The 26,725-nt window shown below is 43.8% G+C and overlaps 1 protein-coding gene across 1 annotated transcript in view; it reads left to right on the top strand.

The window, feature by feature from the left end:
* Positions 1-26,725, top strand: part of itgbl1 (integrin, beta-like 1) — a 150,388-nt gene that overhangs the window by 98,642 nt on the left and 25,021 nt on the right. The gene's annotated exons all lie outside the window — the stretch shown is intronic.

Below are 26,725 nucleotides of genomic sequence, written 5' to 3'. Positions count from 1 at the left end.
TGGAGGAGGGAGCGAGGGGATCGATTCAACATGGCATAAGCCTGATGTCAACAACGTTGCTAAGCGTATGCAATCATGCTGTCCTTCTTAACATTAGAAAAGCCATTCTAATAGTCAAATATGTTTTATGTATGTTATCGGAAAGATAATCATTTGTTTGTGTTTATGAAGGTAACATCATAATATAAATATATACAGTGGCAAGAAAAAGTATGTGAAACCCTTGGAATTACCTGGATTTCAGCATAAATTGGTCATCAAATTTGATCTGATCTTCATCTAAGCCACAGCAATAGACAAACATAGTGTGCTTAAACTAATAACACACACATTGTTGTATTTTTCTTGTCTACATTCACAGTGTAGGTTGGAAAAAGTATGTGAACCCCTAGGCTAATGACTTCTCCAAAAGCTAATTGGAGTCAGGAGTCAGCTAACCTGGAGTCCAATCAATGAGACGAGATTGCAGATGTTGGTTGGAGCTGCCTTGCCCTATAAAAAACACTCACAAAATCTGAGTTTGCTATTCACAAGAAGCATTGCCTGATGTGAACCATGCCTAGAACAAAAAAAGATCTCAGAAGACCTAAGATTAAGAATGGTTGACTTGCATAAAGCTGGAAAGGGTTACAAAAGTATCTCTAAAAGCCTTGATGTTCATCAGTCCATGGTAAGACAAATTGTCTATATATGGAGAAAGTTCAGCACTGTTGCTACTACTCTCCCTAGGAGTGGCCGTCCTGCAAAGATGAGTGCAAGAGCACAGCGCAGAATGCTCAATGAGGTTAAGAAGAATCCTAGAGTGTCAGCTAAAGACTTACAGAAATCTCTGGAACATGCTAACATCTCTGTTGATGAGTCTACGATATGTAAAACACTAAAAAAGAATGGTGTTCATGGTAGGACACCATGGAAGAAGCCACTGCTGTACAATAAAAACATTGCTACACGTCAGAACTTTGCATAAGTGCACTTGGATGTTCCACAGCACTACTGATAAAATATTCTGTGGACAGATGAAACTACAGTTGAGTTTTTTGGAAGGAACACACAACACTATGTGTGGAGAAAAAAAGGCACAGCACACCAACATCAAAACCTTATGTAATAAATACCCTTGTTTGAACTAGGTATTGAGTTTATTTGTTATAATTAATTGGTATTATATTTAAAAGATGATTGAATTGCTCCTAAACTGTAATGTTGTTAATGCATTACGCTTTTTGAATAAATATTTATTTAATGTATAAGTGAATAGTTTGGTTTACTTTGAAGTTTAAGTTTTGACCAATAAGGTCGCTTGTTAAGCTGTGGCCAATGGAGTTGACCTGGTTAACGGGAGGCCTGGGAAAAAAAGAGAGGGAAAGAGAAGTTGATAAAAGGGTTGACGTTTTACATTAGGACGGTTGGTGAAGAAAAATTATATAAGAAGATGACAAAACTAGAACAAAACCCATACCTACTAAGACATGAAGGGAAATACCAATTTTATTTTATAAAAGAGTTGTTATAATTTTGTTAAGACTTAGTAAAGACTGAAGCTACCGTCTCATTGTGGAGGTATTTGCCAGCATTGAGGTTAGCCTAGCATCGTGTGACACCGGGAGATAATTGCTTGTGAAGCTTAACGAGTTCCTGTTCCCATGGGATATCGGTTACGGCTAAGGAGTACTGTCTGCATGGGTAGCTGTGCTTGCCTTGGACTTTGTGAGGAAACCTGCATGGAACTGCCATACTTCGCTGAGGGAATATCTACTAAGTAGTGAGTAACCACAATGTGAGGTGCTTCTGGATATTTTTGGGTGCCGTCATTTTTTTGGAGCTCCAACGCGCGCCAATGGTTTATTTAAGCATACCGTAATTTCCGGACTATTAAGCGCACCTGAATATAAGCCGCACCCACTGAATTAAAAACCAAAATATTATTTTGAACATAAATAAGCCGCACATGTCTATAAGCCGCAGGTGCCTACCGGTACATTGAAACAAATTAACTTTACACAGGCTTTAACGAAACACTGCTTGTAGCAAAAATAAATAGGCTTTAACGAATCACGGCTTGTAACAAAAATAAATAGGCTTTAACGAAACACGGCTTGTAACAAAAAATTAATAAATTAGCAGTAAGCTTTAGTTGTCTTTTTGCACCGAGTCAATTCCTCACGCTGCTGTTTCCAACGTCTTATCATCGACTCATTAAGACCAAGCTCCTGTGCAGCAGCTCTATTTCCTTTTCCAACAGCCAGATCAATCGCCTTCAACTTGAAAGCTGCATCATATGCATTTCTCCATGTCTTTGCCATGATGAGGGTGACAAAATGACTACCGTAATCAGAATGATGGGAAGTTTGAGAGCGCTCGATTTAATCTAAACAGTAAACCAAAAAGTTGTTTGACCTTAACCCGTTCGGCAATTTCATTGGTCTAATGAAAGCTTCATGCCGCCAAAAAACTGAGCACGTCACAGAATGTTTTTTTGGAGAAAAAAAAATTGAAAGCGGGAAAAATCCATATATTAGCCGCGTCATTGTTTAAGCCGCGATGTTCAAAGCGTGGGAAAAAAGTTGCGGCTTATAGTCCGGAATTTACGTTACGTGAAATAATTTGGACACGGGTTGTGCACGACTCATTGGGGTTTATTATTTTCATTTCCTTTGATGTTGTGTCTGAAAATGTATTTGTGTTTGAAAATGTATTAATACACATATTGAACCTTATGTATGCAGCCTTGGTGGAGTCATTGATTGTTTCAATTTAATTTAATGCATGGGATGGTTTATCCTGATTCAATAGCAGAAATCTATAATCATTTCATCTGAAGTTAATACCCTATTGTCATAACCCTAGATAGTTTACAATAGGAATTCTTATTGGATATGTCCTTCTCACCTAACATCCCATGCTGTTGAGATACTCTACATAAGTTAATATTGTGAGTCATATTCGAGCCTGGTGAGAGGGTTACACTTATCCCAACCGTAAAGTATGGTGGAGGGAGCATCATGGTTTGGGGCTACTTTGCTGCCTCAGGGCCTGGACAGCTTGCTATCATTGACAGAAAAATGAATTCCAAAGTTTATCAAGACATTTTGCAGGAGAATGTTAGGCTATCTGTCCACCAATTGAAGCTCAACTGAAGTTGGGTGATGCAACAGGACATCGACCCAAAACACAGAAGTAAACCAACACCAGAATGGCTTCAACAGAAGAAAATACGCCGTCTGGAGTGGCCCAGTCAGAGTCTTGATCTCAACCCGATTGAGATGCTGTGGCATGACCTCAAGAGAGCAGTTGACACCAGACATCCCAAGAGTATTGCTGAACTGAAACAGTTTTGTAAAGAGGAATGGTCCAAAAATCCTCCTGACCTTTGTGCAGGTCTGATCCATAACTACAGAAAGCGTTTGGTTGAGGTTATTGCTGCCAAAGGATGGTCAACCAGTTATTAAATCCAAGGGTTCACATACTTTTTCCACCCTGCACTGTGAATGTTTACACGGTGTGTTCAATAACGACATGAAAACGTATAATTGTTTGTGCGTTATTAGTTTAAGCAGACTGTGTTTGTCTATTGTTGTGACCTAGATGAAGATCAGATCAAATTTTTTGACCAATTTATGCAAAAATCCAGGTATTTCCAAGGGGTTCACATACTTTTTCTTGCCACTCTATATATTTGACAGAACATAATATTTTCATTAGTTTATGATATGTAAAAACAAATAACCACTAAAACCCACAGAATTTCAAGTGTAAAATCTATTTCATTGGTGGAGTGCCTTTGTTACGACTATGATACAAAAAACATGTTCCTTGGAACACTGGAACACGACAAAACAAGTAAAAATACCCAAAACACCAAGATGCATGGTCAGTAAGACACGGTCAAATGTAGAAAATATCAGTTGCCTAAACATCAAGTGTACTTGTGAATAGTGAAAATCAGCACAAAAGCAATAATCGCATTATAATGAATGTATCGATATGACTGCAGTAAAAAGTAGTCCACCATTATCAGTTATTGGACACTTTACTTGTGGCCTCGCTCTTGCTTACAGTATGGTGTGCATCTTCACGCCATGGCATCAGTTGGATCTCATTTAGCTGTTATCCCTTGTCCTAACAGTCGACAAAAATCTTTGTCACTTGCAATTGCTTGCAACACTTCCCACAAACAAGTCAATTGCAGCTGAAACAGGTGTTGTAGGTTTTGTTGTGAGTTCATCTACCCACCTGGCAGTTTCTCCTCGCTGGGAGCTGTGCGCAATTTTGCTTGCACAATGGCCCGTGTGGAATCTTTGCTGTTGCCTTGGCCCTCATATATCTCTCAGGTAGCCCATGTGCCAGACTCATGATGAAGTTGGTGTTGTTCACGCACGGCTTGAACAACAAGTGTGCATTGATAGCAGCCAAGTCAAGCATGTTGTAGAACACAGCGATAGGCCAGCGGCAAGTTCCTCCTTTCACAGAGTGCAACCGTGCCATCTGATCCCAAACATCCACACTGACCTATGGGATAGAATGAAGTAGAAAAGGTTAGGATCCTTTTCCCATACAGAAGAGCATAATGCATTGCATAAGTTTATCTATATATATGGCAATGCATATTATGTAATGTTGACATACCTTGTTCAGTTGTAGTGAGTAATAGTCTCTGGTTTTCTCTTTGTTGTGTTCCTGTAAGCGTCAACTGTCGGATGCATGATGCACATGACACAAACCTTTCTTGCCTTGCATTTGTAAAGTGCAGTATTGGGGAATCTACAGTACTCTGAAAAAATAGATTACCAAGCTACTACCAATTACTTCACAGTGGAAGAAGTTAAGCTACGCTAAAGCTAACCTTCAGAAAAATATAGTTTATTAACAAAAGTTACTTTGAAAAAGTAGTTCACTACATCCAAACTACTTTGTGAAAAATTGTCATTTGAAATGTCACAGACTACAAATTGAAAGAACAAATCACTTTGGGGTCATATGTTAATAGAATGAGTTATTTAGCCTATTAAACACAAAAATTATGTTTCAAGAGAGAGTTAGGCAGGTCTGATTATTGGCCATATTTTATGTTATTTAAAAAAAAGTAGTGTGTAGTTCCAGTAGTTAACTACTGATTGCAAAAAAATGATTAACTACTGAAAACACTACATAGATTTGAATGTTGTTCAACTACCACCGAGCTAGTGCAAAATGTAGTTAAATGAATAGTTCCCAACACTGGTATCATGAGTGTTGTCTTGTCATTCTTCAGCCCCGTTATGGAGTACAGCTGCTGTGCAGTTGCCATATTTTGCGCAAATGGAGGGAGCTCCCGTCTCGCTTCGTTCATGGCGCCGACCAGGCTTGTTTAATATGCATCGTCTGCTTTCCCTTGTTCATCAACTCACCCATTCTCCCCCTTTTCTCCGCTACCACATTTTACTCCATTTATTTAATCTGTTGTTATATGTGTGATATTTCAATATAGTTTACGTTCAGTTTTGAGGTAATTATCAGGGTGATTATCAACAGGGCACGAGAAGGAGGGGCAATTGGGGAAAACCATAAAAAAAATAACATCTTTAAACTGGTTACAACTCCAGTTATGTTTGTGATATTAAGTGTTTTATACAGACTTATCTATAAAAAGAAAGGTGCTTGCGGACTGATTACAGACTGATTATAGCCACTCACGGTCACACACACACACACACATGCATGCACACATAGGGCTGTGGCGGTCATGAAATGTTGTCAGCTGGTGATTGTCAAGCAAATAACTGCCGGTCTCACGGTAATTTACTGTTAATTAACATAAACACGTTTAGTATCTGCTGCAAGGGGGGGGCGAGTGAAAAAGTTTGGTAAGCCCTGCTCGAGTGCACTACAATTCCGATTATGTTTAATCCCGACACTCTGTCTAAACTGGCTTACACTGGTTTACACTCATAGCCTACAAGCAACTGATGCAGACCTTTGGAACATCTACATTTAAAAAGTCTAATAAATCCATTTAATATAGCCTACACCATTATTTATTTTAGACAGGTATAAAGCCTTATGTTAGGCCCTGATATGGCTATGTTATATGGCTGTGGGCTACACTAATTCATTTTGACAAGATTTGCTTAGAATTCCGTGGCATTATTTAAAATTATTTTATAGTATGAGGAATACAATTGAACATAGTTGAATAAAATAGAAAGGATACTTTCTCCAAACAATTTCCAAGGAATTGCGCACTTGCGGCTATTCTGTGTTGAGCGATTAACAAAAAAACATGTCTTGCTATATGCTTAATTTAGAGTTATTTATGCAACTTTAGTTGTGAACCAAAGTTAGATTATATATTTTGATTTTTGATATATTCTAAGGCTGCATGATGAAACTCTAACGATGATTTGAAAAAAGTTGCATGAAAGGCATGAGCTCTGATTTGTTTCCTGTGCAAGCTGCACACACTTCATCAGTCTCTCATTCACAATTTGACAAGCACTTCATAATATTCTCACCAGGCTTCAACTAAAAAAATCCATGCATTTTGAAGCTAAAGTAGCCAATGTGCCCTTGGGCTGAATATAATAATAATTCCCTTCACCCGGCTGCCGTACTCCGAAGCACCTCTCACTCCCATGGCTCTCTCAGATATCTACATTTTTATTAGCCAATGCCCGTCACATGAGCCGGTCCTTCTCACAGTCATTTCAGCTAACAAGTAGGCTATAAGTGAAGACCGACTCATTGGGGACACAACTGCGCGCGTCCTTTTATCAAATTCCGAGGCGCATATTCATCAGCCAACAAGATGAGTAGGCCTAACGAACAGCAAAAGCAGTTACAATTCGTATGAGGAAATCAGTCCATTGAAATTAATTCATTAGGCCCTAATCTATGGATTTCATATGACTGGGAATACAGATATGCATCTGTTAGTCAGAGATACCTTAAAAGAAATGGGCCTCACTATGGGCCTCAGGACCTCATCACGGTATTTCTATGCATTCAAATTGCCATCGATAAAATGTAATTGTGTTTATTGTCCGTAGCCTAAACCTGCCCATACCATAACCCCAATGCAACCATGGGGCACTCTGTTCACAACGTTGAGCAAACTGCTCACCCACACGATGCCATGGTCTGCGGTTGTGAGGCCAGTTGAATGTACTGCCATATACTCTAAAACAATGTTGGAGGTGGCTTATAGTAGAGAAATTAACATTCAATTATCTGGCAACAGCTCTGGTGGACATTCAGCATGCAAATTCCGCATGCCAATTGCACACTCCCTCAAAATGTTAGACATCTGTGGCATTGTGTTGTGTGACAAAACTGCACATTTTAAAGTGGCCTTTTATTGTCCCAAGCTAAAGGTGCACCTGTGTAATGATCATGCTGTTTAATTGGCGTCTTGGTATGCCACACCTGTCAGGTGGATGGATTATCTTGGCAAAGGAGAAATGCTCACTAACAAGGATGTAAACAAATTTGTTCCCAAAATTTGAGAAATAAACGTTTGGAACACTTTCTGGGATCTTTTATTTCAGCTCATAAAACATGGGACCAACACTTTACATGTTACGTTTATATTTTTGTTTAGTGTACTATCCCCCATAGTACAAAAGTTTGCCTATTCTATAGGTCAACTTGTACTTCCTTCTGTGCAAGAAATAAATATTCCAAACATACTCTGGGACAGTTGTGGGATGTGATAGATCCCAAATTAATACAACAACTCGCATCAAAATAACTTTTAAAAGCAATGATGCTGATGCAGCAGATCAGAACATTTAGCTTAAACTGTTAATAAATGCAGCAATGCGCACACGGCAGTAGGCTATACGCGCGAATGTTCCAAAATGTAATCAGTTAGTGGGAAAACACTATTCGCAAAAGTGACGGGGAATGCGATTATGCACGTATTGCTTTATTACAAAGGTGCATTTTTATGGTGAAAAACTTGAAACTAAACTTGAAACTCACACGCCGCCTATGTATGCCAATTGGACTCTACACCGGTTGTAAAGCGGATTCATGTGCTTAATTTTAAGAAGTTATTTGGACACTTTACTTGTGATACAAACCTAATCAAAACATACAGCTCTATGGGCTAGGCCACATGAGGTGTGCGACTATGATTTTAAAAAGTCAACAAAAAAAAAGTCCTCCGCTGTTTCTTGCATTACTGCACAGAAGCTGGGCATCATTCACAAGTGATAATCCATCATTCACAAGTGATAGCTAATATTGTCACCAATTAGACTACTCTTAATTTAATGTTGACTTTCCGTATACTAAATAATATTTTTGGGAAATTAGTTTTGATTTAGAATGGACCGCCTTGGAAAAAAAGTACATGTCATCTGAGCACTTTAATATTAAATGGAGGACGCTTTTCTCGTGGTTCATTTTCTTGCCTTCCAGGTAGGCTATACAGTCCTGTTGTAATGTTGTAAAGAGAAGCAATGTGCTTACTATTAGAAAAGTTGATAAATTACATAGCCAATAGAAATGTTGTACAACATGAGCTAATGGGCTCTCATGAAGTGTTTGATTACATTTTTGAAAAGATTTGCATTGATGTCAGCGTGATTAGAGGGATAAAAGAGAGTGCTGAGTGCCAGGCAGTTAGCAAGTTTGGTAGGCTACTAATGATCAGCAGCATTAGAGTTTGGAGAAGTGAATTTGACTGTGGTCATGAATCGTGACCGCCGGTGTGGCGGTAATATGGTCACCATAACAACCTTATGCACACACACACACACACACACACACACACACACACACACACACACACACACACACACACACACACACACACACACACACACACACATACATACACACTCACACATAAACAGACAGTGACATACACACACGCTTGCACACACACGTAAGCATGCACGCACATGCACACACACTAAATAAACAGCCACGTCAAGAGGACTGATTAAAAAGCAATGCAATTTTATCTTGCCTATCTCCTTTGATATCCCAGACACACACACTGAATATCTGAATTGAATTGTTCTGGAAGCCTTTGAAGTTTCTACGTTCTACTCTTGGGAAGTTTTTGCTCATAATTTGGGCATTTAGACACGCCACCGTAAATGGCAGTGTGATGCTTAACTGGAGTCGTCTCGGAATTAGAGGCTGGATTGGAATTGACATTTCCTGTTGCTGCTGCCATGGAACAGAGGTGGGGGAGAGAGAATGAGAGTGAGAAGGATGGGGAAGTGTCACGTTCGTCATAAAAATGATCGGACCAAGGGAGGGTTGGGGGGGTGTCCAGTGTCGGTGGCGGCTCTGGTGCAGGACGAAGAACCTTCTCATCCCGCCGATCCTCCCGCATTGGAGGCGGTTCTGGTGCGGGACGAAGAACCCTCTCATCCTGCGAACCCGCCATCATAGGAGGCGGCTCTGGGCTGCCGACCGTCGCTGGAGGCTCCGGAACGCCGACCGTCGCTGGGGGCCTGCTCAGGAGGTTCCGGACTGTGGGCCTTCTCAGGAGGCACAGGACATACCTGACTGGGAACACGCACTTCAGGGCGAGTGCGAGGAGCAGGCACAGGACGTACTAGACTAGGGAGGCGCACTAGAGGCCTGATGCGTGAGACCCGGTACACGTGGCACTGGACTAGAAACACGCACCTCAGGGAGAGTGCGAGGAGGAGGCACAGGACATACCGGACTGGGAACACGCACTTCAGGGCGAGTGCGAGGAGCAGGCACCGGACTAGGGACACGAACGTCACGGAGAGTGCGAGAGGTGACACAGGACGTACTGGGCTGTGAAGGCGCACTGGAGACCTGGTGCGTATCGCCGGCCTCAATTGTACCGGAACTTTAACACACTTCTCAGGACGAGTACGGGGAGCTGACACAGGACGTACTGGGCTGTGAAGGCACACTGGAGACCTGGTGTGTATAGCCGGCCTCAATGGTACCGGAACTTTAACACACTTCTCAGGACGAGTACGGGAAGCTGACATAGGTGGCATTGGACGACTAACACGCTCCTCAGGGCGAATGCCGTGCATACTACGCCAAACCAACAGCTCTCTCTCTTCACTCTCCTCCAATTTATCCAATAACTCCTCAACAGACTCTGACTCCCCCCAATATTAATTTTCGCTCTCCGACTCGCCCCTCGGCCTCGCCGACCAACCCATGTGCCCCCCCAAAAAATATTTTGAGATTGCTTCTTGGGCTTGTGTCGTGGCCGCGAACCCTGTCGTCGTCGTTGTCCTTCCTTCACCGCTTGCGTCTCCCGCCATGGAAGGCGATCCTGTCCTGCCAGGATTTCTTCCCAATTCCAGGATCCCTTCCCATCCAGAATCTCCTCCCAAGTCCAGGACTCCTTCACCTGGTCATGCTGCTTGGTCCTGGTCGGATGGGATATTCTGTCACGTTCGTCATAAAAATGATCGAACCCAGGCGCAGCGTGAGTAGCGTTCCACATAATTTATTATAAAGTGAAACGTAAATCTAAGTACAAAACAAAATAAAGAATAGACGAACCGTTACTAACAATGCAACTATACATAAACAATATCCCATAACCCCCAAGTGAAAAACAAGATACTTAAGTATGATCCCCAATTAGAGACAACGATTACTAGCTGCCTCTAATTGGGAATCATACCAATCACCAAACATAGAAAAACTAAACTAGAACCCCACATAGAAAATAACAACTAGAAAAACCCCTGTCACGCCCTGACCTACTCTACCATAGAAAATAAAAGCTTTCTATGGTCAGGATGTGACAGGAAGAGAAAGAGGGAGGGAGATGGAGAAGAAAAGGGAAAGAGTGAGAGAGAAAGAGAAAGAGCGTCGAGAGGGAAAGACAGAGGGATAGGGATAGAGAGAGGGGGGGTGAGGTCTGATTAGGGTTGCAAAGAGAGGGTATATTACTGGTAACTTTTGAAGAAAAAAAGAATGACAAAGCTGTAAAACATCATCTTAAATATAAACCATCAACTTAGTGAGAACCAAAGGTGTTAAATATAAGGGTTTCAGCATGAAATATCCTTTATATATTTTTTACACACTTTTATTTATTTTACAATGTCAATAAGTATTTGTTGTTAAGTTTTTATCACCAAACTGGTGGCACTTGTGAAAATAATGACATTTTTGGTTAGATGATTTTTACAAAGCTATTTTCTCTTGAAACATATTGCCTATCCACTAGAAACTCATGGACAATATGGAAACAGATATATAAAACAAATGGTTACTTTATATGAATGCATTTAAAAAAAGTTATTTAAGTAAAAATTACCAAGTGCGACAATATATTGCCATACTGTAGATTACATGTTAATTACAAAAATTACTGAATGTTCTGGTAACTTACCGGTAGCTTTGCAACCCTAGGTTTGAGTCAGGAATTGTGTGTGCAGCTTAGGCTAGTGGAATGTTTGAGTGCTTTGGTAAAATGGTTGGAAGCATTAGAATTAACTGTAATTGTGACATTATCCAGAGGTGGGCAATCTTGCCCTGCGAGTGCTATTGTGGATGCAGGGTTTCGCTCAAGCCAAACCCTACCAGACCTGATTCGAATGATCGACTTATCATAGCTTTCAGTCAAGGCTTTGAACAGTAGACTCAAGTGTTTAAGTGAAAACCTGCTTAAAGGTAACAGCGCTCAATGTTGTTTCGAGTGGCCGGTTTCATATAGTCATATAGTCCTATGGGCTAGGCTACATGAGGTGTGCGATTATGATTTTAAAAAGTCCCCCCAAAAAAGTCCTCCGCTGTTTCTTGCATTACTGCAGACAAGCCGGGCATCATTCAGAAGTGATTATACATCATTCATAAGTGATAGGCTAATATTGTCACCAATTAAACTATTCTTAATTCAATTTTGTCTTTACATATACCAAATAATATTTGTGTGAAATTAGTTTTGATATAGAATGGACCACTAGGGGAAAAAAATACATGTCATCTAAGCACTTTAATAGTAAATGGAGGACACTTTTCTCATGGTTCATTCTCTTGCCAGCCAGGTAGGCTATACAGTCCTGTTGTAATGTTGTAAAGAGAAGCAATGTGCTTAATATTAGGAAAGTTGATAAATAAATGTAGTAGGCCTAGCCTATAAAAAGCTGATGGACCTCCTCTTTTTAATAGAGGCCATCAAATCTCTGTTTTCTCATGCAATTGCATAGGCAACAGTAATGTTGTGCAACATGAGCTAATGGGCTCTCATGAAGTGTTTGATTTGATTTTCAATGTTTTTTTGTATTGATGTCAGAGTGATTAGAGGGACAAGAGTGTGCTAAGTGACAGGCAGTTAGCAAGTTTGGTAGGCTACTAATGACCATCAGCAGCATTAGAGCTTGGAGAAGTGGAATTTGACTGCAGTCATGAATCGTGACCGCTGGTATGGTGGTAATACAAATCAAATCAAATGTTATTGGTCACATACACATGGTTAGCAGATGTTAATGCAAGTGTAGCAAAATTTTATTTTTTTCCTAAGGACCTGAAGCGAGGCGACCATCTCTGTCGGCGCCATCTTGTCCACGGCCATCTTGTCTACGGTCACCATAACAATCCTATGCACGCACACACACACACACACACACACACACACATGCATGCATGCACACACATACAGACAGACAGGCATACACACTCACACATAAATAGACAGTGACATACACACATGCTTGCACGCACACACGTAAGCATGCACGCACATGCACACACACAGACTAAATAAACAGCCACGTCAAGAGGACTGATTATAAAGCAATGCAATTTTATCCTGTCTATCTCCTTTGATATCCCAGATACACACACTGAATATCTGAATTGAATTGTTCTGGAAGCCTTTGAAGTTTCTACGTTCTACTCTTGGGAAGTTTTTGCTCATAATTTGGGCATTTAGACACGCCACCGTAAATGGCAGTGTGATGCTTAATTGGAGTCGTCTCGGAATTAGAGGCTGGATTGGAATTGACATTTCCTGTTGCTGCTGCCATGGAACAGAGGTAGGGGGAGAGAGAATTAGAGAGAGACGGATGGGGAAGAGAAAGAGGGAGGGAGATGGAAAGGGAAAGAGTGAGAGAAAGAGAAAGCGCGTCGAGAGGGAAAGACAGGTTGGATAGCGAGAGGGGGGTGTGAGGTCTGAGTAGGGTTGCTGTAATGTCTCTCTACGAGAGATGGGTGTAGGAGTCAGGAGCAGGAGAGAAAATAATTCCAATAACCAGAGTTTAATAAAGTCCATCAAAAATCCTACAGGCACCAGACAAAAATACACAGTCCAACAATGACCAAAATAATGAAATCCCAATGACATAACCTGAATGAAAAAATGATGAACAAAAACAACGTTTCCCAAACATAACACAGGGAAATGAAAAATAAACCCGTACGACACAAAGCGGGTAGAAAGAAAATAAATACCCACACTAATCAACCCAAACAAGAAACAGGTGCACAACAAAACAGACATGACTAAACGAAAAGGAAAAAAGGATCAGTGGCAGCTAGTAGACCGGCAACGACGACCCCGAGCGCCACCCGAACAGGGAGAGGCGCCACCTTCGGTGGAAATCGTGACAGTTGCAAAGAGAGGGTATATTACTGGTAACTTTTGAAGAAAAAAAGAATGACAAAGCTTTAAAACATAATCTTAAATATAAACCATCAACTTAGTGAGAACCAAAGGTGTTAAATATAAGGGTTTCAGCATGAAATATCCTTAATATATTTTTTACACACTTTTATTTATTATACAATGTCAATAAGTATTTGTTAAGTTTTTATCACCAAACTGGTGGCAGTTGTAAAAATAATTACATTTTTGTTTAGATGCTTTTTTACAAGGCTATTTTCTCTTGAAACATATTGTCTATCCACTAAAAACTTATGGACAATATGGACACAGATATATAAAAACAAGTTAATACTTTATATGACTACGTTTTTTTTGAAGTTATTCAAGTTTAAATTACCAGTGTGACAATATATTGCATAGTTTAGATTACATGTTTTGCTCAAGCCAAACCCTACCAGACCTGATTCGAATGATCGACTTATCATAGCCTTCAGTCAAGGCTATGTGTGTAAGTGAAAACCTGCTTTAAGGTAATAGCGTTCACTGTTGCTTCGAGAGGCCGGTTTCCATGTCATCTCCCGATGTTCTCAGACATCAGGATGTCAAATACTGACTTGTATCACGTGTGACCTAGCTGGGCATGTCAACATACACATTAAAGTACATGGATATACAATAATTAAGATTTACAATTATGCACGTATATTCCCATCTCAACTTATTACTTTTCGATGTCAATACAGACATAAGAGTAGTTTCGATTTTTTTTAAATTCTCCCCAATTTCATGTATCCAATTGGTAGTTACAGTCTTGTCTCATCGCAGCAACTCCCATACGGACTCGGGAGAGGTGAAGGTTGAGAACCATGCATCCTCTGAAACACAACCATGCTTCTTGACACAATGTCCACTTAACCCAGAAGCACTAATGTGTCAGAGGAAACATCACACACCTGGCGACCATGTCAGTGTGCACTGCACCATAGGAGTCACTAGTGCACAATGGGACAAGGACATCCCTGCCAGCCAAACCCTCCCCTAACCCGGACGACACTGGGCCAATTGTGCACCGCCCCATGGGTCTCCTGGTCGCAGCCAGCTGTGACAGAGCCTGGACTCAAACCCAGAATCTCTAGTGGCACAGATAGCACTGCAATGCAGTGCCTTGGATCACTGCGCCACTCGGGAGGCCTAGAGTAGTGTTTCCAACGTGTCTCTGTGTAAACATTACAGCACTGGAGTTGTCTCAGCTCCATTATTTCTACACTACATGCTGGAAGAACTCTGTAGAGCAGGATTCCCCAACTGGCGGTCCACAGGTGTCACGACCGTCGTATGAATAATTGTACCAAGGCGCAGCATGAGTAGAGTTCCACATTTTAGTGATAATGAAACTTCCAAAACAATAAAGATATAATGATTGTGAAATATGTAGCGCACATAGGCCCTCATACAAACAAAACAATATCCCATATTGCAGGTGGGAAAAAGGACACACTAAGTTTGATCCCCAATTAGAGGTAACGATTATCATCTGCTTCTAATTGGGAAATATACACACACACCAACATAGAAATAAAATACCTAGAAACCCCCCTAGTCACGCCCTGACCTAAAACACCATAGAGAACCCCGAGGGCTCTCTATGGTCAGGGTGTGACAGTGCCCCCCCCAAAGGTGCAGACTCCGACCGCAAAACCTGATACTAGATGGGGAGGGTTAGGGTGGGCAACTAGCGTCGGTGGCGGCTCCGGTGCAGGACGTAGCACCTGCTCAGACCGCAGACCCGGCCATGGAGCCGGGCTGAATGCCATGCCTGGACTGGGCACCAGTGCAGAGGAAGGCTCCGGCCATGGAGCGGGATTGGACGCCGTGCCTGGACTGAGCACTGGCGCAGAGGAAGGCGCAGGCCATGGAGCGGGACTGGATGCCGTGCCTGGACTGAGCACCGGCGCAGAGGAAGGCTCCGGCCATGGAGCGGGACTGGACACCGTACCTGGACTGGACACCGGCACAGAGGAAGGCTCCACCCATGGAGCGGGACTGGACGCCGTGCCTGGACTGAGCACCGGCGCAGAGGAAGGCTCCGGCCATGGAGCGGGACTGGACGCCGTGCCTTTACTGGGCACCGGCGCAGAGGAAGGCTCCGGCCATGGAGCGGGACTGGACACCGTGCCTGGACTGGGCATCGGCGCAGTGGAAGGCTCTGGCCATGACACTGGCGCAGGAAGCTCTGGGCAGTGGACCGTTACTGGAAGCTCCGGGCCGTGGACCATCACTGGAGGCTCTGGACCATGGACCGTCACTGGAGGCTCTGAACCGTCACTGGAGGCTCTGGACTGTGAACCGTCACTGGAAGCTCTGGACTGTGAATCGTCGCTGGAGGTTCCGAGCTGTAGACCATCGCTGGAGACTCCGGACTGTACTCACGCACTGGTGGACGAGTGTGGGGAGCCGGCACAGGATGTACCGGGCTGGGAAGGCGCACTGGAAGCTTGGTGCATGGAGCTGGTACAGGTTGCACCGGACTGATGACACGCTCCTCAGGGCGTGTGAGTGGAGCCGGCACAGGTTGCACCGGGCTGATGACACGCTCCTCAGGGCGAGTGTGGGGAGCCGGCACAGGACATACCGGGCTGGGAAGGCGCACTGGAGGCCTGGTGCGTGGAGCCGGCACAGGTTGCACCGGACTGATGACACGCTCCTCAGGGCGAGTGCGGGGAGCCGGCACAGGACGTACCGGGCTGGGAAGGCGCACTGGAGGCCTGGTGCGTGGAGCCGGCACAGGTTGCACCGGACTGATGACACACTCCTCAGGGCGAGTGCGGGGAGCCGGCACAGGACGTACCGAGCTGGGAAGGCACACTGGAGGCCTGGTGCGGGGAGCCGGCACAGGTTGCACCGGATTGATGACACGCTCCTCAGGGCGAGTGTGGGGAGCCGGCACAGGATGTACCGGGCTGGGAAGGCGCACTGGAGGCCTGGTGCGTGGAGCCGGCACATGTTGCACCGGACTGATGACACGCTCCTCAGGGCGAGTGCGGGGAGCCGGCACAGGACGTACCGGGCTGGGAAGGCGCACTGAAGGCCTGGTGCGTGGAGCCGGCACAGGTTGCACCGAACTGATGACACGCTCCTCAGGGCGAGTGCGGGGAGCCGGCACAGGACGTACCGGGCTGGGAAGGCACACTGGAGCCCTGGTGCGTGGAGCCGGCACAGGTTGCACCGGACTGATGACATGCTCCTCAGGCCGAGTGTGGGGAGCCGGCACAGGATGTACCGGGCTGGGAAGGCGCACTGGAGGCCTGGTGCGTGGAGCCGGCACAGGTTGCACCGGACTGATGACACGCTCCTCAAAACGCCTGCGCTGCAGCATACTCCTAGCCAACACCTCTCGCCGATATCCTTCCTCAAACTGCTTCATCGATCCCCAGACGGTCTCTGGCTCTCTCCTCGGCTCGGCCGACCGCCCCCTGTGCCCCCCCCCCAAAAAAAATCTTTGGGTTGCCCTTGGGCTGTTTGTGGCCGCGGACCCCGGCGTCGTCACTGTCCTCGACTCAGCAACTCCCGCCAAGGAAGGGTCTCGCATCCACCTAGTATCTCTTCCCATGACCAACTCTCCTTTACCTCCTGGGCACGCTGCTTGGTCCTGTAAAGGTGGGATACGACCGTCGTATGAATAATTGCATGCAGTCATGAGTGAACAGGGAGTACAGGAAGGGAATGAGCATGCACCCCTGAGGGGCCCTCGTGTTGAGGAGCAGCGTGGTGGATGTGTTTTTACCTATATCCTTACCACCTGGGGGGCGGCCCGTCAGCAAGTCTAGGATCCAGTTGCAGAGGGAGGTGTTTAGTCCCAGGGTCCTTAACTTAGTTTTGAGCTTTGAGGGCACAATAGTTTTGTAGTCAATGAATAGCATTCTCACATAGGTGTTTCTTTTGTCCAGGTATGCAAATTGGAGTGGGTCTAGGGTTTTTGGGATAATGGTGTTGATGTGAGCCATGACCAGCCTTTCAAAGCACTTTATGCCTACAGACGTGAGTGCTACGGGTCGGTAGTCATTTAGGCAGGCTACCTTAGTGTTCACACACACACACACACACACACACACACACACACACACACACACACACACACACACACACACACACACACACACACACACACACACACACACACACACAACACACAGAGACGAAGAGTGAAGGAAGAGTTATTCTTCAGAGCACAATAACTTAGCATATACCAACACAGAGAGCAGAAGTGACACTCTCCCTCTTGGTCTTATTAATGATGGAAGTGGATTGTTTACATCACTTGAACTCTTCTGAGTACTGTCTCTATTATCCACTCTGAAACCGTACCCAGACAGACGCACACACGGAACACACACACACACGCACACACACGCACACATACATACACACACACACACACACTTACGCACACACAAACACACACACTAACGCACTCAAACACACACGCACACATAAACACACATCTGTAAGATATATTTTGGTGAGCTGTGCCTCCCTTCCAAACAGTGGTGCATTGCAGCATCTGAGGGCAACTCTCTCTTTTAGGGAGAATGCAAAATTAATGCCAGTGCATTACTGGGGCTCATTGTGTTGCCTTGCAAAGTGACAATGCCATAGAGGTCTTTTTGGGACACTCAGGGCTCTAGGAAGAATAGTAGAGCCCAGCACGTACGTACGTACACACACAAACACACACACACAAACACACACACACACACACACACACACACACACACACACACACACACACACACACATGCTTTCCATCTTCACAGGACTGCTGTCAGCCTAACACCGTTTACATTGTTAACTTTGGAGCCTGAGAAAATCTGTGTGTGTTTGTCAAGTGCTGAGTCAGGCAGCCCAGTCCTTTCCCACTATTTCACTCTCTCTCCCTCCATCCCTCCTGTCTACCCCTCCCTCTCGTTTCACCCCGCCTTTATCTCAGATTTATCTCTGAACTTCATTCTGATTCACACAGTGGTGAAGCCAGGTACCACAGCCATGTACCACATATTTTCCTATCAGTTACCAGGTAAACGCCAGTGGAAATAGTACCAGAAAATAGAATGCTACCCAGAAAGGTAATAGGGTCTAATTTTTAGGATGCACGGTTGAGGCTGGACCAGTTACTGTGGAAAAGGGTTAGTATTGATATAGCCAAGCGTGATGTCTGCGTTACCCACAGCCACACAATTTTGAGAAGAGATTCTAACTCAGTCTCACTAATAGAATTGATTAGGAGATAGTAGAATACCTTTCTGTAAGGCCCTGGAGACTAAAAATGTAATATTTGTTTGCAAACCAAGTCGACAAACACAATGGTTCTTGATAGGTGGCAAATATTCATCTTACGACTTCCTCGTGAAAAAAAAAAAAAACACCCATCCCTCCCTCCCTCCTGACACACACACACACACACACACACACACACACACACACACACACACACACACACACACACACACACACACACACACACACACACACACACACACACACACACACACACACACACACAACCCCCCCCAACCCCCTCCTCATACACACACCTTACTTATAAATCTCCAGTACCACCCCTCATCACTGGGTCTACAAGCCTGTGTAATACCGTGTTAGCAAAGGCAGGTGTAGTCTAATTATAAGGACTGGGGGAGTGCTGCTCCCTCCAAAGCAATTAACTCCTCTCCCAGGCCGGTTGATTGGAGCATTGAGTTGACTCGCTCCCAACCGATTGTGACAAACTCCTCCCCATCCACTGTTTAATCCACAGTTCCCCCTCCCTCCTTACAATACTACAGTAACTGATGTGTCAATTTCCATATGATAAAAACCACAACAGATACGGAGGGAAGGCGGGAGGGAGGGAACTTTCAATAAATTCCCTGGTTTTCCAAAAATCCTGGTTGAGGAATCTGGATTTACTGCTTATTCCCTCCTGATTATAGGAATCTTCCAATTAGAATATCAGGAAAACCAGGGAATTTATTGAAAGTTCCCAAAATTTTCCAACCCTAGTCACCAATCCTTTGATGGAGTCAGTAACTAACTTCTTGAAAGTGCAGAGGATACAACTGATGTCATGTTTGACTCGACATGATGTGCCACATGAGGTGTGATTCAAACAGAGACAGAGCTAGAAAGAGAGAGAGAGATTGTGTGTGTGTGTGTGTGTGTGTGTGTGTGTGTGTGTGTGTGTGTGTGTGTGTGTGTGTGTGTGTGTGTGTGTGTGTGTGTGTGTGTGTGTGTGTGAGTAAGAATGTGTGGATGGGATAAGAGGAAGGGGTTGCCAGAGAATGGCATTTCATTGTTGGAAGGGTTTCTCTTCCACTGGGCTTTGGCAGGCCTGATAAAAGCCCTGATTGTGTTTGTGTGTCTACATGCGCATGTGTGTATGTGTGTGCAAAGTTTGCGTAAGTGTATGTGTAAGTGCGTGCATAAAGGTCCGTCTGTGTGTGCGCGTGTAACACCAGACCTGGGTTAAAATATTATTTAAGGAATTTCAATTGGTTTTAGGAGTATTTGAAATAATGTATTTAGAAATACGTTTTTGAAAATAGTTTAAATTACTTCAAATTAAGGCAGCTATTTTGGCCACATTATTTGAAAATACTCAAATACACAGAACAATATACACTGCTCAAAAAAATAAAGGGAACACTAAAATAACACATCCTAGATCTGAATGAATAAAATAATCTTATTAAATACTTTTTTCTTTACATAGTTGAATGTGCTGACAACAAAATCACACAAAAATAATCAATGGAAATCCAATTTATCAACCCATGGAGGTCTGGATTTGGAGTCACACTCAAAATTAAAGTGGAAAACCACACCACAGGCTGAACCAACTTTGATGTAATGTCCTTGAAACATGTCAAAATGAGGCTCAGTAGTGTGTGGCCTCCACGTGCCTGTATGACCTCCCTACAACGCCTGGGCATGCTCCTGATGAGGTGGCGGATGGTCTCCTGAGGGATCTCCTCCCAGACCTGGACTAAAGCATCCGCCAACTCCTGGACAGTCTGTGATGCAACGTGGCGTTGGTGGATGGAGCGAGACATGATGTCCCAGATGTGCTCAATTGGATTCAGGTCTGGGGAATGGGCGGGCCAGTCCATAGCATCAATGCCTTCCTCTTGCAGGAACTGCTGACACACTCCAGCCACATGAGGTCTAGCATTGTCTTGCATTAGGAGGAACCCAGGGCCAACCGTACCAGCATATGGTCTCACAAGGGGTCTGAGGATCTCATCTCGGTACCTAATGGCAGTCAGGCTACCTCTGGCGAGCACATGGAGGGCTGTGCGGCCCCCCAAAGAAATGCCACCCCACACCATGACTGACCCACCGCCAAACCGGTCATGCTGGAGGATGTTGCAGGCAGCAGAACATTCTCCACGGCGTCTCCAGACTCTGTCACATCTGTCACATGTGCTCAGTGTGAACCTGCTTTCATCTGTGAAGAGCACAGGGCGCCAGTGGCGAATTTGCCAATCTTGGTGTTCTCTGGCAAATGCCAAACGTCCTGCACGGTGTTGGGCTGTAAGCACAACCCCCACCTGTGGACGTCGGGCCCTCATACCACCCTCATGGAGTCTGTTTCTGACCGTTTGAGCAGACACATGCACATTTGTGGCCTGCTGGAGGTCATTTTGCAGGGCTCTGGCAGTGCTCCTCCTGCTCATCCTTGCACAAAGGCGGAGGTAGCGGTCCTGCTGCTGGGTTGTTGCCCTCCTACGGCCTCCTCCACGTCTCCTGATGTACTGGCCTGTCTCCTGGTAGCGCCTCCATTCTCTGGACACTACGCTGACAGACACAGCAAACCTTCTTGCCACAGCTCGCATTGATGTGCCATCCTGGATGAGCTGCAGTACCTGAGCCACTTGTAGACTCCGTCTTATGCTACCACTAGAGTGAAAGCACCGCCAGCATTCAAAAGTGACCATAACATCAGCCAGGAAGCATAGGAACTGAGAAGTGGTCTGTGGTCCCCACCTGCAGAACCACTCCTTTATTGGGGGTGTCTTGCTAATTGCCTATAATTTCCACCTGTTGTCTATTCCATTTGCACAACAGCATGTGAAATTTATTGTCAATCAGTGTTGCTTCCTAAGTGGACAGTTTGATTTCACAGAAGTGTGATTGACTTGGAGTTACATTGTGTTGTTTAAGTGTTCCCTTTTATTTTTTTGAGCAGTGTATCTAATTTTGACAATTTTCTCACATCAGAAAAATAATCCTGCAGCAACAGGAGATGTGAATTCTTATGTGGATTATAATTAATGGACATTTTTGTAGGGATTGATTAATTTTTTGTTCGAGCAAATCACATCTGGAATTTTTAAGTGGAAATTACAAACCTTAGAAGCCTTTTTTGAACCTTGAATAAACTACAAGTTTGGATTTTCTGCTGCGCAAGAAAATTCTCTGCGATAACAATGTAATCAAATTAATATTGTACATCTGTGAGGGGTTCCTGAGTCGCGCAGCAGTCTAAGGCACAGCATCTCAGTGCTAGAGGCGTCACTACAGGCCCTGGTTCAATTCCAGGCTGTATCACAACCGGCTGTGATTGGGAGTCCCATAGGGCAGCTGACAACTGGCCCAGCATGATTAGGGTTTGGTCAGGCTAGTCCGTAATTGTAAATAAGAATTTGTTCTTAACTGACTTGCCTAGTTAAATAAAATAAAATGTAACCCAGGTCTGTAGCCTCGTAGTGTACCACACTCTTGTTACCTTGGCTCACAATTTTATATTACGTTGAGAAAATGATTGATTGAATATACAAAAACAAACTGTGTAAATCATGAAACATTGATCTGACAAAGGAGTACATCTCTGAAACTCATCAGAAATCTATCTATATTTTTCTATGGTATAGGACAAGCCAGTAACTTTTGCATCAAATTAATGAACTGTGTCTGGTCACACAAAGACACAAGGTGGACACCTGTGGATTCAAGCCTAACAATAGCCATTTACGTATCCCCCAGTTGCGTATATACACTGAACAAAACTATAAACACAACATGTAAAGTGTTGGTTCCATGTTTAATATGCTAAAAATAAAAGATCCCCAAAATGTTCCATACACACAAAAAGCTGATTTCTCCCTGTTTGTGAGCATTTCACCTTTTCCAAGATAATCCATCCACCTGACAGGTGTGGCATATCAAGAAGCTGATTAACCAGCATGACCATTACACAGGTGCACCTAGTGCTGGGGACAATAAAAGGCCCCTCTAAAATGTGCAGTTTTGTCACACAACACAATGCCACAGATGTCTCAAGTTTTGAGGGAGCGTGCAATTGGCATGCTGACTGCAGAAATGTCCACCAGAGCTTTTGGCAGAGAATTGAATGATAATTTTTCTACCATAAGCCACCTCCAAAGTTGTTTTATAGAATTTGTCAGTATGTCTTACCTGCCTCACAACTGCAGACCATGTGTATGGCGTCAAGTGGGCGAGCGGTTTGCTGATGTCAACGTTGTGAACAGAGTGCCCCATGGTGGTGGTGGGGCTATGGTATGGGCAAGTATAAGCTACGGACAATGAATACAATTGCATTTTATCGATGGCAATTTGAATTCACAGAGATACCGTCATGAAATCCTGAGGCCCATTGTCGTGCCATTCATCCACCGCCATCGCCTCATGTTTCAGCATGATAATGCACTGCCCCATGCTGCAAGGATCTGTACACAATTCCTAGAAGCTGAAAATGTCCCAGTTCTTTCATGGCCAGCATACTAACCAGACATGTCACCCATTGAGCATGTTTGGGATGCTCTGAATTGACGTGTACAACAGTGTGTTCCAGTTCCAGCCAATATCCAGCAACATCGCACACCCATTGAAGAGTAGTGGGACAACATTCCACAGGCCACAATCAACAGGCTAAACAACTCTAAGGGAAGGATATGTGTCGCGCATGAGGCAAATGGTGGCCACACCAGATACTGACAGTTTTTTTGATCCACGTCCTTACTTTTTTTTTTTTAAAGGTATCTGTGACCAACAGATGCATATCTGTATTCCCAGTCGTGTTAAATCCCTAGATTAGGTCTTTATTCATTTCTTTTAATTGACCGATTTCCTTATATGGACTGTAACTCAGTCAAATCTTTGCAATTGTTGCATGTTGCATTTATATTTTTGTTCATTTTTTTTAATAGTGTATTCACATTTTTTAAGTACACTACATGAACAAAAGTATGTAGACACCTGCTCGTCGAATATTTCATTCAGAAATCATGGGCATTAAAATGGAGTTGGTCCCCCCTTTGCTGCTATAACAGCCTCCACTCCTCTGGGAAGGCTTTGCACTAGATGTTGGAACATTACTGCGGGGACTTGCTTCCATTCAGCCACTAGAATTAGTGAGGTTGGGCACTGATGTTGGGCGATTAGGCCTGGCTCGCATTCATCCCCAAGGTGTTCGATGCAGTTGAGGTCAGGGCTCTCTGCAGGCCAGTCAAGTCCTTCCACACCGATCTTGACAAACCATTTTGTACCTCGCTTTGTGCGTTTCCACTGCTCCAGAGTCCAATGGCGGCGAGCTTTACACCACTCCAGCCGACACTTGGCATTGCGCGTGGTAATCTTACGCTTGTGTGTGCTTGCTCGGCCATGGAATCTCATTTCATGAATCTGCCGACAAACAGTTCTTGTGCTGACATTGCTTCCAAGGGAACTCGGTAGTGAGTGTTGCAACCGAGGACAGAAGATTTTTACGCTCTACGGGCTTCAGCACTCGGCGGCCCCATTTTGTGAGGTTATGTGGCCTCCCACTTCACGGCTGAGCCGTTGCTGCTCCTAGACATTTCCACTTCACAATAATAGCACTTACAGTTGACCAGGGCAGTTCTAGCAGGGCATACATTTGACAAACTGACTAGTTGGAAAAGTGGCATCCTATGATGGTTCCACATTGAAAGACACTGAGCTCTTCAGAAAGGCCATTTTACTGCCAATGTTTTACTATGGAGATTGCATGGCTGTGTGCTCAATTGTATACACCTGTCAGCAAAGGGTGTGGCTGAAATAGCCGGATCCACTAATTTGAAAGGTTGTCCACGTAGTTTTGTATATACTGTACAGTGTATATACATTTTTTATTTTTTATTTCAAGATTTTAAACAATATTAGGTTAGGGCTCGATTCAATCCGTATCGCAGAAGTTCAGCGTTATAGCGTAATTGAAATTTAAAGGTAATTTCCGATTGAGCTGACATACGCCGTATGCAGCATTTACCATGAATGCAGTCTCCACTAACGTGGGACATTGCCTTTAAATTTATATCGCTTTGTTATGCAGATCTTCAGCGCTATGGATTGATTTGAGCCCTTGGTGTGTGAATCAGATGCATTTTTATTGAGCTACATTTTCAAATCCAATCCCAAGAAATTATAATCAAGGACAATGAGACACAATGACAATTTAGATTGCAGGTGTACTACATTTTATTAAGTGAATATGATGATAATAGACCAAAAAATGTAATGGTAATACATTTAGTCAATACAATCACATGCAATGAAACAGTACTCACCCACCATGACTATCTGAAAAGTTCAGGGAGATTGGTTGATGTCAGTTGAGTTCAGTCCCTATCCTCATTAGACCATCTGTCTCTTCTGATTGGTTTCCTCAGACTCAGGGCAAGGGGCTGATTCCCATGTCCTCTTTCGGGCAAACCTTTTTCACAATGTCCTCATCTGATTTGATAATAATACAAATAACAATACATTTACTTTTAATGTCACCCAAGGCCCCTGTAGCCTACAAAGAAAAAAACTAAAAGCACAAAAACAAAGTGGAAATACATTATTAAAAGCAGAGCCAAAGATAAAATACCTCTACAGTTTCATCCAGGATGTGCAACTCGAAGGTCACTCTGCCTCATCCTCTTACAGGGGACCCATGGTTACATAGGGACAAGGAAACTGTTAGAGTCCTCTGATTGCGTCTTCCTCTTGGAGGACAGGCCTTCTGTCTGAAAGCCTCCTGGGCAACCAGAAGTGGATGATTATGTGTCTCTCTTTCGGGAGACGCTTTGCCTCATAGAGGTGTCCTCCTCTGATCTCCCTCTTGAAGGGTGAGCTCTCTGGCTGGGTGCTGTCTGGTTGAGTCCCTGCTGTGGCTGAATCCATGCTCCTGAACCAGGTGACCCATGCTGGCACCACAACAGGGGCAAGGACACTGTCAGACCCTCTGGTGATCTCAAGGCTGGAGCTCTGGGGCTCTTCATGGTGCTCGCGCATCATGGTCTCCATGATCTTTAGGAGCGTGGTCACTGACCAGCCAGGTCTTTCGAGATTGACGTCGATATTGGAATATCCATGTCCTGAGGACGTCATGAAATGCCTTCAAAACAGGCCAGTAGGGGCAACAGTGAGTGCTATTACCATCAAGTAGGCTTGGATTTTGCTCAGTCATTGTGGATGTGGGTGGTGGACATGCATACTCCTGTGACTCTGGATCAGAAGTTTATGTGTTTGATCCCAGTCGTGGACACTGGATTTTTATTTTTTATTTTAACCCTATCCCAAACCTTAACCCTTACCATAACCATTTGGAATGAGTGCCTAAACTTTACCCTTCTAAATTTGGCATTTAGAGAAATGGAACGATACACAGCAGCAGGAGAAACCTTCTGATCCCATGACTCTGAATCAGAAGGTTATGTGTTTGATCCCAGTCATGGACACTGTTTTTTTATTTCAAACTCTTTTTATTTATTTACCTTTATTTTAACAAGGAAGTCATTTTGAGACTATTGTCTCTTTTACAAATGAGCCCTGAACAATACAAAAATAAGCACATACAACAGGCAAGTATAGATATGCATAAAGATATTAAATACACATTAAGATACAAAACACAGTCAATTAAAACAAACACATTCTTCAAAGGATCCAATGGAAACATCTTTTTATTATTATTCCAAACATAGGGTGCAAGGAAATTAAAGGCTGATTTACTTCAAAGGAGTCACCAAAGGAGTCTCCAAAGTTAACCAACCCTGTAAACGGGTTTGATAACTTGTCATTTTAAAGCTTAACAGTGATGTCAGGTAAGTCAGAAGCTTATGGAGCAGGGCTTTGTAAACAAAAAGAGCGTAA

Source organism: Salmo trutta, chromosome 20 (genome assembly GCF_901001165.1).
Source record: "Salmo trutta chromosome 20, fSalTru1.1, whole genome shotgun sequence".
Lineage (NCBI taxonomy): Eukaryota > Metazoa > Chordata > Actinopteri > Salmoniformes > Salmonidae > Salmo > Salmo trutta.
This window is presented reverse-complemented; position numbering and strand designations above follow the sequence as displayed.